The sequence below is a fragment of the Anomalospiza imberbis genome, unplaced genomic scaffold, assembly GCF_031753505.1.
Source record: "Anomalospiza imberbis isolate Cuckoo-Finch-1a 21T00152 unplaced genomic scaffold, ASM3175350v1 scaffold_55, whole genome shotgun sequence".
Lineage (NCBI taxonomy): Eukaryota > Metazoa > Chordata > Aves > Passeriformes > Viduidae > Anomalospiza > Anomalospiza imberbis.
The window spans coordinates 539,817-549,241 of record NW_027100162.1 but is presented as its reverse complement, the minus strand read 5'-3'; the positions used below and the strand labels follow the sequence as shown (position 1 = coordinate 549,241).

At 45.9% G+C, this 9,425-nt stretch overlaps 1 pseudogene; it reads right to left on the bottom strand.

Annotated features, from left to right (window-relative positions):
- LOC137467236 (zinc finger protein 252-like) overlaps nt 1-9,425 on the bottom strand; it is a 158,569-nt pseudogene that overhangs the window by 101,770 nt on the left and 47,374 nt on the right.

Here is a 9,425-nt window from a genome sequence, read left to right as displayed (position 1 = left end):
TCTTCCTCCACCTGGTCACCGGCAGCTGAAGATGATGGACTTTGATTCTGGCGCCTTCTCCAAAGCCAGGCTCCACAGGGAATTTGCAGGTGAGTCCACACGCAGGGGGATGCTCCCAGATTTGGGCATTGCACAGCCTGGCCGGGAACCAAAGGTTCCCCCATTGCTGGGGCAGATGCAGCTGATCCTTCAGTCGGCTGCCAGGCTGCTTTTGGCAGGGCTGGGGGGATGGGCTGGGGTGCTGATGAAATGGGAGTGGGCTCCTGGCCCTGCCAACAGCCCCAGCACCCACCGTGCCCCGGGCTGGGGCTGGGGCAGCCAGCCCGACACAAACAAACCCCCATGGTGGGAGCAGAGGTGGGACTCCAGAACCTGTGCAGGGGCTGCTTTGCTTTGCAGGCAAGGAAGGGCTTGGGCTGCTCCACTGCCCCTGTTTGCTTTGGGATCACCGTTATTTTGGAGGGCAGTGCAGGGGGGAAGGGAGATAGCCTGGGCTTCCCTCACCTGTGGGTGGGTTTTTCCCGGGCATGCAGGGGTTGGGCCTTCCTTAAGCCCCTGACAGAGATAAGATTTTTGACCTTTTTTCTTGTTCCCCTTTTTGTCTGTAATCTATTTTCAATAATTTGTTGTGTGTTTTTCTAGAGGAAGCGTTCCAGGTGGGGTCCAGTTTGGATGGGGAAATGCTTGGGAGCAGCTGTTGCGTGGATGGGCCGTGCCCTTGGAGAAGGCTGAGGACATCGTTTGGGACCAGCTTTTCTTCCAGCGGAGGATGGCGTGAGGTGGGTCCGGTCTGCTTGGCATGGTGGGATCAGAGCTTTGGGGAGATGGCAGCGAGCACAGGAGCATCCTGCTCTGGGCAGCTGCTGAGGGCTGGATGTGCCGTGGCCGGCTGCAGGCTGGGCACATGTCCTGCCCTCCTGCTCTGCTCCCACAGGCAGCAGGGATGGGCAGCTCTGGGCACAGCTCTGGGCACGGCCAGCATGGCCTGGGCACTGCGGGCGGCTGGGACAAGGGGCCAGGAGCCTTCAGCTGACGGGCGCTTTCTGGTTTCTCTCCTTGCAGCCGGGCTCTGCAGGTGCTGAGGCTGCTCTGGGCTGTGCCAGGGCTCTGCTGGAGCTCAGCACCGGGCCGCAATCAGCCAAAGAAGAAATGGGGTGACCTGCAGCACAGACCTGCTTGAGCATTTCAGCAACACAGCTCAAGTTTGCAGAGTGTACACCTCCAAGGGCAAACATGACACCACCCAAAAATTAAACTTGTTCAATAGCTTCTGAAATGAAATCAATCTGGGATGACCCCAAATGACATTTTGCAGCTTGCTCAAGCTGTAGCTCAGCCCTTCTCTGAACTGTTCTCTCCCCCACCTGCCTTTTACTTCCCAACTGCTCCCTCTTGTCCCCCAGTGAGTTCCCAGCCCATGGCAGTCTCCATCACACTGTTGCCTTCCTTGGTGCCCCTCACCATGAGGAAGGCCGAGCCCCAGGCTTAGGGACTCATCCTGTCACTGGCTGAGGAGCAGCAATGTCTCAGAGCTCCAGTGGGATTTTAGTGTCATTCAGAGCTCCTCTTCTGCCCTAAGCTGTCCTCACTGCTGAGTTCCCACTCCCTTTTCCTCGTCCTTGCAGCAGGATGAGCTCTGTGAATCCCCTTGAGCCTCCCCACTCTTCCCAGCCCACGCACCCACCTCAGTTATGCTGAAGCTGCAGCTTCTCTGTCTCCTGTGGCACACCAGTCCAGTCCCCTGTGCGGGGAGCCCCAGCCCCAGAGCACAGCACTCGGCAGTGCACTCCGGGCTGGAGCAGCTGCCCTGCAGCCATGGCTTGGCTCTTTGTGGCAAGGGAATGCTCCCTGTTTGCAGCTGTCCCTGCAGGATGGCCCCAGGGCAGAGCCCAGCCGGGCTCCCACTGCAGCCCCTGAAGCATGGGGCAGACAGTGGTCCCAGAGCTGGGGTTCACGGGGAGCACCCGGAGCTGTGGCTTTCAGTCAGTGTTGGCAATTGTTGTGTTCTCATCTCCTGCAGCCTGTGGGGAAAGCAACCTGTGTTGCCAGGCTTGTGTGTGCCAGGCCTGTGTGTGCCAGGGGCTCTTGGATGTCTCTGTACCCATGGACAGAAGGCTCTGTGTGTGCCAGGGGCTCTAGGATGTCTCTACCCATGGACAGAAGGCTCTGTGTGTGCCAGGGGCTCTTGGATGTCTCTGTATCCATGGACAGAAGGCTCTGTGTGTGCCAGGGGCTCTTGGATGTCTCTGTATCCATGGACAGAAGGCTCTGTGTGTGCCAGGGGCTCTAGGATGTCTCTACCCATGGACAGAAGGCCCTGTCTGTGCCAGGGTTTCCATAATGTCTCTGTACCCATGGGTATGGAATAGCATGGACACTGAAAGTGTCAGTCCCGTTGCTTGCACGCTCCTTCCTTTGTGCACAAGACACATCCAGGCACACCCCCATGTACAGATACATTAAAAGGACAGGGAGGGACAGAGATTTCCCACAGTACTCTAACTTTGGCATAACTCACCTTTTAGCTGGTGGCCAGGGGATTTTTTTTCCCAGCTCTGTGTGAGAAGGTGTCCAGGAGCTGAAGGAGCAGCATTTAGAAGCAGTTTCAGGATTTCTAGGCAGGAAGTGGAGCTGACAACCATCCACGTAACTTGCCGTATTCATCAGGATGTGCTGCTGGTTCTTTGGGAATATGGCCCAATGGAGAGACGAGACTTGGAAAAATCCCAGCTCTCTGTGGGTTTGTGCAAAGGGGGAGCAGCAGAAACACTTTGTGTCTGCTTTGGGGACACAAGGTCCAAGGAGCTGCGGTGGCAGAGGGTGACCTGGGCTGGTGGCAGGTGAAGTCCTGGTTCATGGCATCCCAGAGTGGCACAGGACAAAGCTCCAAGCACTCCCAACCCCACTGATGAAGTCTTTGTGATGCTGCACATCCTATAGGAAAAGCTGCTGTCACACAATGCACTGGGATTTCTAAGTTTCATTTTAATTACTTTAGGTCCAAGTTTCAAACTGCAATGTTTTTGTTCTCAAGACACAGTCGTGCACAATCCATCTCTCATCCTCCTATTGCTTCAACACCAATTTAAAAAAATAAATCTTAATATTGGAAACAAAACCCAATGTCTTTAAAAAAAGAATGCTGGGGTCAGTCAGTAAGATGGATCCAGGCCATCAGAACAGGCACAAAGTAAATGAGTTCTCCTTTTAAAAAGATCAGTTACCTCTTAAATACAAAGTTACAGAAGATTTCATTACACATTTGTTTCTTTTTGTTTTCTCTTTCATATTTTTCTCATTTTTAAAATTTTTTTCTATTTCTTTTTAAGTAGATAACACATCATGTAAAATAGGTAAGATTTTTCAGCAAAAATCAGATTTTTCAGCAAAAATAAGATTTACAGCAAAATAAGATACATTTCTGATAAACAATGAAAATATTTACTCCTCTGTTTAATTTTCTCTGGATACCCTGCGGTAAAAAATCTAGCAGATATGAGAAGAGGTGTCAAGTGTTTGCTTTGGACTAAGCTGGAGTTCAGCACTGCTGACATCCTGATCCAGCCAAGAGTTGCAGAATTCTTTTGCACATCCCGAATGTGTTTGCAGGCACAGCACCTGCAGTGCTGACACACCAGTGCACGTGAATAACTCTGTTACTCCCTCACAGAAGTTGGGCTCTGCCCCAGAGCGAGGTGCTCCAGCCCTTTGCTCCTGGTTCCCGTGGGGAGCAGCTCCCTTCCCTCTGGCTGAGCTGCTCAGGCAGAGCCCGGCAGCTCCTGGCCCTGCAGGGCTGAGGCTTTTCCCCGTGGCTGGGCACAGACTGATGGAGCAGCACCGCTGAACACGGGCACACACAGGGACCAGCAGCAGCTGCCTTTGGCCACCTGAGGCTCCAAGGCCCAAACTCAGAGCAGACAGGGCTGGAAGAGACTCACAGGCTCCCTGCTGGCTGTGCTGCCCCACTTGTGCCCACCTGGGAGCCCCCAGGGCCAGCAGGGACTTGAGATGGCAGCCCTGGGCTCCTGGAGCTTGTGCAAGGAGCGGGGCTGGGGACTCCCTGTCCATGGGGAGCTTCCAGATGGAAAAGGCTGCTGTGCCCAGGCAGCTCCAAGGGCAGAGAAAGGAGGGTCTCAACCACGGGATCTGTGCCAGTCCCACAGTCCTGGGCAGCAGCCACCGAGCCCTGGGGGAGCAGAGGGCACAGCAAGAGGGACAAAAGCAGGCAAGGTCAGAGACTGGAGAGAGCCAGACCCGGCAGCAGGAACAGCTGCTCCATTGCACTCTTGGAGAAAGCTCTTGGCTGCTTCAAAGCGCTGAAAGGCGTGCAGGGCAGAGAGGAGGCCACACCAAACACTGCTCCTGTTTGCACAGCCTCCCCTCTCCGTGTCCCAGAAGGAATTGGATGGACTGTGCTCTTCTCTCCGAGTGTCTCGTTCAGCACGAGCAGCTGAGCACCAGGAGCTGAAGGAGCTGAAGCCTCAGGCCTCAAGAGCTGGGCCTGAGGAGACTTTGTGAGCAAATGAATGCTGCTAACATGGACCTGGCTGAATGCAGCAGATGGAATCATGGAATCACAGAATCCTTTCTGTTGGAAAAGACCTCTGAGCTCATCCAGTCCAGCCGGTCACCCAGCAGTGTCGAGCCCAGCACTAAACCACGTCCCTGAAGTGCCAAGGCCTGGACAACAGCCCTGAGTGAGGCCCTGAGCCAAAGGTGGCCTCTGGATGAACCTTCCAACCAAAGGTTATCTTTGCATCTGCTCACTTGTCACTGTAGAGCAGGACGGGAACGAAAATGACTCCAAATCAAAGGCAAAGAGAACGAACTCCAATCTATTTCAAATGCACTGCTCCATTTATAGAGAACATCGTGTGGACTGATTTCATTGGTCTTAGAGTAAAAACATCTCACACCACTGGTGTGCAGTGAATGACGCACGGTGGCAGAACCTATCTATAAACAATGTGAACAACAAGATAGATTAGAGAATTATTTACATTCTTTCCCAACTGTCTCCCAGGCTCTCGCCTGGTTAGAAAACCTTCTCTTTTTCTCTCTGACTGAACTGAGAATATCCACACCCTGCTTTCTGGGATTTCTGGCCCTGCCTCCTGTCCCAGAGTTTGGCAATTCCCCTTGCACAGCGTGCTGAGCTCTCCATGACCAGCTCGAGAGGTTTCTCAGCTGTTGCGTCCTGTGGCATGGCACAAGAATCTGCCTCCAATTAGCTCGGGAGCGCAGCTCCAGACACATGGGTTTGGTTGAGTAAATGCTATTTGTTTGGTGGGTAATGATGTTTTTCTAAGCTTATGCTTTATTCATAGCATGAGTGACATTTCTGCAAGAGGTAGTGATGTGTCTCTGGGTCTTAGTTCTGTTCTGGTTTTGGAAAATACACTTCAAACAGCTATAGCATTACACATTAGATAACCGGCGTATGAGTAAAATTACAGTAATAACTAGGGGCTTATGAATTAAATGAAATAAATATAGACACTAGCTTTTAAAAACAACAGGCCTTTACTATGATGAAAGGAATAATTTCGATTCAAGGGTGGAATAGATCTTGGGTTTGAATTTAATTATATGTTACAGTTTTGCAATTATCATTGTTGGATTACTCATGGGATTAAAATGCACATCTTTTAAAATGAAAGGTAGAAATATAGCTTTTTAAACATTTCATTTCAAGATCATTAGGTACATTATTACCTCAGCTACAAGACAATTTCATTTTTGCTCTGATCCTCTTTGATTTCTAACAGATAGGAAACAGCCTTCAGTAGTCTCTCTTCATTGTGTTTCTTTTTCTGTATTCCCATGTCTCGTCCTAAATTGCTTCTATTGAAGATCTGCAGTGGCCCAAATGACCATATTTGAGCTCTGAATTTGTTGTATCTCTCTTCCTGTTTTTTCTTTTGGCCTGTTTTCAGATTAATTATGTGAGACTAGATAAGCTTCATGGAAAAAAAAGAGTCTATTTCATCATGTTAACCCAATAATCCTATCAGGCAGCATCAAACAAACAAGCTGTGTGTTTCTCCAGAGCCCTGAGATGAATACCTTTTTTGAAACATGGAGATTTATATTCCTGTGGGAATGTAAGTGATATCAAGGGCAGCAGATTTTGAGTGCAGCTGTTTTTACCATTAACAGAGGTAAGTATTTGAAGGAATTTTGATATTTCAGCCATGGTTTATTATCAAGGGTCTCTTGTGTGAAATATGCCAACCAGAACATAGATGACCATTGATTGCTACATTTGGCTTCATTAAAAAAAAAAAAAAAAAAAAAAAAAGGAAGAAATTTCTTAAATGCATTATGTTTTTAATATTTAAGTTCATGGAAACCTGGAAACTCATACTCAGGTGCTGTGAATCACAAGAGTTTCTTGTGGAACAAAGCACAACCATCTATACTGTGTGTGTATCTGAGTGTGCGTGGGTTACTTTTTTGTGAATCGTGAATCTTTTCTATCTTTAGATTGTTATTAATAGAAGAACTTTAAAATTCCTTTCACACTGATAGCCAGAATTTTGGATCAAATACATAGAAAGAAATACAGAAGTGTGGGCATTTCTGAGGTTCTAGAGTTCCCCATATGACCAAGCAGTAGAGTTTATAATCTCTGTATTTTAACTTTCCTTGTCCGGTAATATGGACTAGAAAAATAAGATTTGTATATAGAGTCTAAAAGCATAGAAGATTAATAGTTTGAAGTACTGCCTTCAGCTTTCACAAAATTCATGGAGAAGTGAAGACTAACAACATTAAGGAGGTGTTCAATAGCTCTGTGTGATTGACCAAAGCAGTTTCATTAGATTTTCTTTTCCCTCTTTTTTTTTTTTTTAATAATTTAAGCTGTGCTTTTGCCAAATACCAGTCTCAGAACTTTGCATCCTACATTCTGACAAGAGGCAGCAGTATAAAAGAGGTGGGAAGAGAGGCTTTAGCAATATATTTTCTCCTTTTGCCATTCTCCCAAGGCAAAACCTGGAGTCTTTCTGAAGCCATTGGCCAGCATTTACTCTTAATCTCCAGCCTGTATCTACATATTAATTTTTTAAAAATTGTATTCAATGGATCATGTAAATAAGTCTGCTGTCCAGCAATTATTCATGTAAGATGCAATGCAACCAAATTGTATTGTGATTTTCCTATTGCAAAATCTTGTCCTTTTTAAAAAATTTACTAATATTTTATTTTTCTGAAGGCAGAGTGGATGCAGACAATGTACCTGCCAAAGTCAGAGAGATTGCAGACAGGGTTTCCAGCTTTTAAGTTTCCAGGGCTTTGTGTATTCAGATTCAGGCATTCTAACTTTGAACATGCAGCCACTTAATCTTGCAAAGACAAAGGTTGTATTGGCATGGAAGCAAATACAGAAATGCACTCTGTAAGGCCATGAAAGAATGTCACTGCATTACAGCAGCCTAACAAGGTATCATACATCAGCTGAAGCATTGTAATTGTCTGTGTATGCACTTGAGCTTGCCCAGAGCGACGTAAACATCCATATGCTCCAGGGATTACTCATTAAATGAAGCATTATGGTTTAGTACTGAGAAATCTCTGCTGTCCTTCCATTATTTTCTACTTAAATGCTCATTTTCTTCTGCATAACAGTAAGTTTTAATTACGCGATTTGCTATGTGTGTATGTTGGATGTTTTTCAGTTGCTCATGCAGACTGTAGACAAACACATACATGTGTGCAGACACAACATTTTCCCTGCTATAATTTGGTATTTCTGGCACTTTGCAATAGTAGGGTCAAAGCCAAACTGTAGCTACCTCTGGAAAATCTTACAAGTAGCTGTAATTGAAAAAGGCAGTATAATTTTTCTGTTTTAAAACCTAGTGGAGACTTTTTTTCAGAAAATTGAATGCTTTTCATCATTGCTTCAATGTGAGTTTTTGATGAAGTTATGGAACTTTTGAATGTGTGTATTTTTTGAAACAATTCTGAAACTCATTAGGCAGTAACAGAAATGCCTTTACATTATCGTGATCCACTGCTAACTCAAAATTTGACTTTTGATAGATGTAGTAAAAAGAATGAAATTATTCTGAATTCTAAGTAAGTAAATACAACTAGTTTGATCCTCCAGGATAATTACAGTTTATAATACTGAATTGAAAAGTTTATTGTGGTTGTAAAACAAAAGGAACTTTTTGATAGGGCTTACTGTTGTAGTTCTGTGAGATGCAATCCTTTTGGATATTTCCTACCCCTCATGATTCACTCTGTTGCTAATGAAGTTGCATTCTGACAGGCCTTTAAATTAATGCCTATGCCTGTATGAAGCACAAGTATGGAGTACATAAAGTACAATTGTTTTAAGTATTTATATTTGTCTACTGATGCACTAGAATCTAACAAACTCAAAGGAGGAATCCCTTTCACGAGCTGTAAATTTCAAAAGTTCTGACCTATTGACTTCATGAGAGTAAAAATTCTCCAGTGGGAGTAAGATGTTCATCATGCCTTAACATAAAGTCCAGGAGTCAGGGAAATGCCTGGCTGGAATAAACAAGCAGCTCATCCAGTCTGCCATTCTGGCACCAAGGGCAGGTAAGACCAGATGTTTCAACGGAAGGCATAAATCTTCACAATTTTACTGTTCTGTATTGCAAGATGATGTTTCTTACATCACTCACACCTTGAAACCTGAAGATTAAGAGAGCTTATAACTCTTACTTCCTCATAGTCAGTTTATAACATAAATCTTAAAGCACATTTCTTAAATTATTCAGTAATTTTGAAAGCAGATTTTAAAGATACATTATCAACTGGTGCAAAAGTAAAACGCTTCACCTCCATGCTGCCTTTATTAGAGTAAAAGTTGTGAATATGAGAAATCCTGGTCATTTCAGTAAACTAAAAGTGAATTTTACTGCAGCGTGAGAGAGGCAAAGGGCCTTGTCAAGGAGAGATGTGACAGATCTCCCCAGCTGCTGGGTGCTGGGATGCCTTTTCCATCCTATCTGCCTGCAGGTACTCACCAGTTCATGTGTGGGAACCCTTCTGCTACCAATCCTGAGCCACTGATGGCTGTGAAACTGAAGGGTTTGTCTTTCACTGATCTCAGCTCTGATTTTGCCCCATGTTTGCCAGCCTTGGCAAATGCTTACTCTGTTGAATTGAACTTAGTTTGTTCAAAGCTGATCCTGGATTCTCACCAAAGATTTAGTCGTGAAATATCTCGTCTTGTGCAGTGACCATAGCAAGATATTTCTCTTTGGCAGCAAACACTCATTAGAACTGATGACTACTATCACCTTCTTAACTTTCTCTTGACCAATTTTCACTTAATTTCCCACTCACTCCGTGAGACAATTATACAAAATAAATAATGAGGTAGCATGTGTCATGCAGCTAATGTTGAAACAGTTGGATGAGCATCAAACTAAATCCGAATT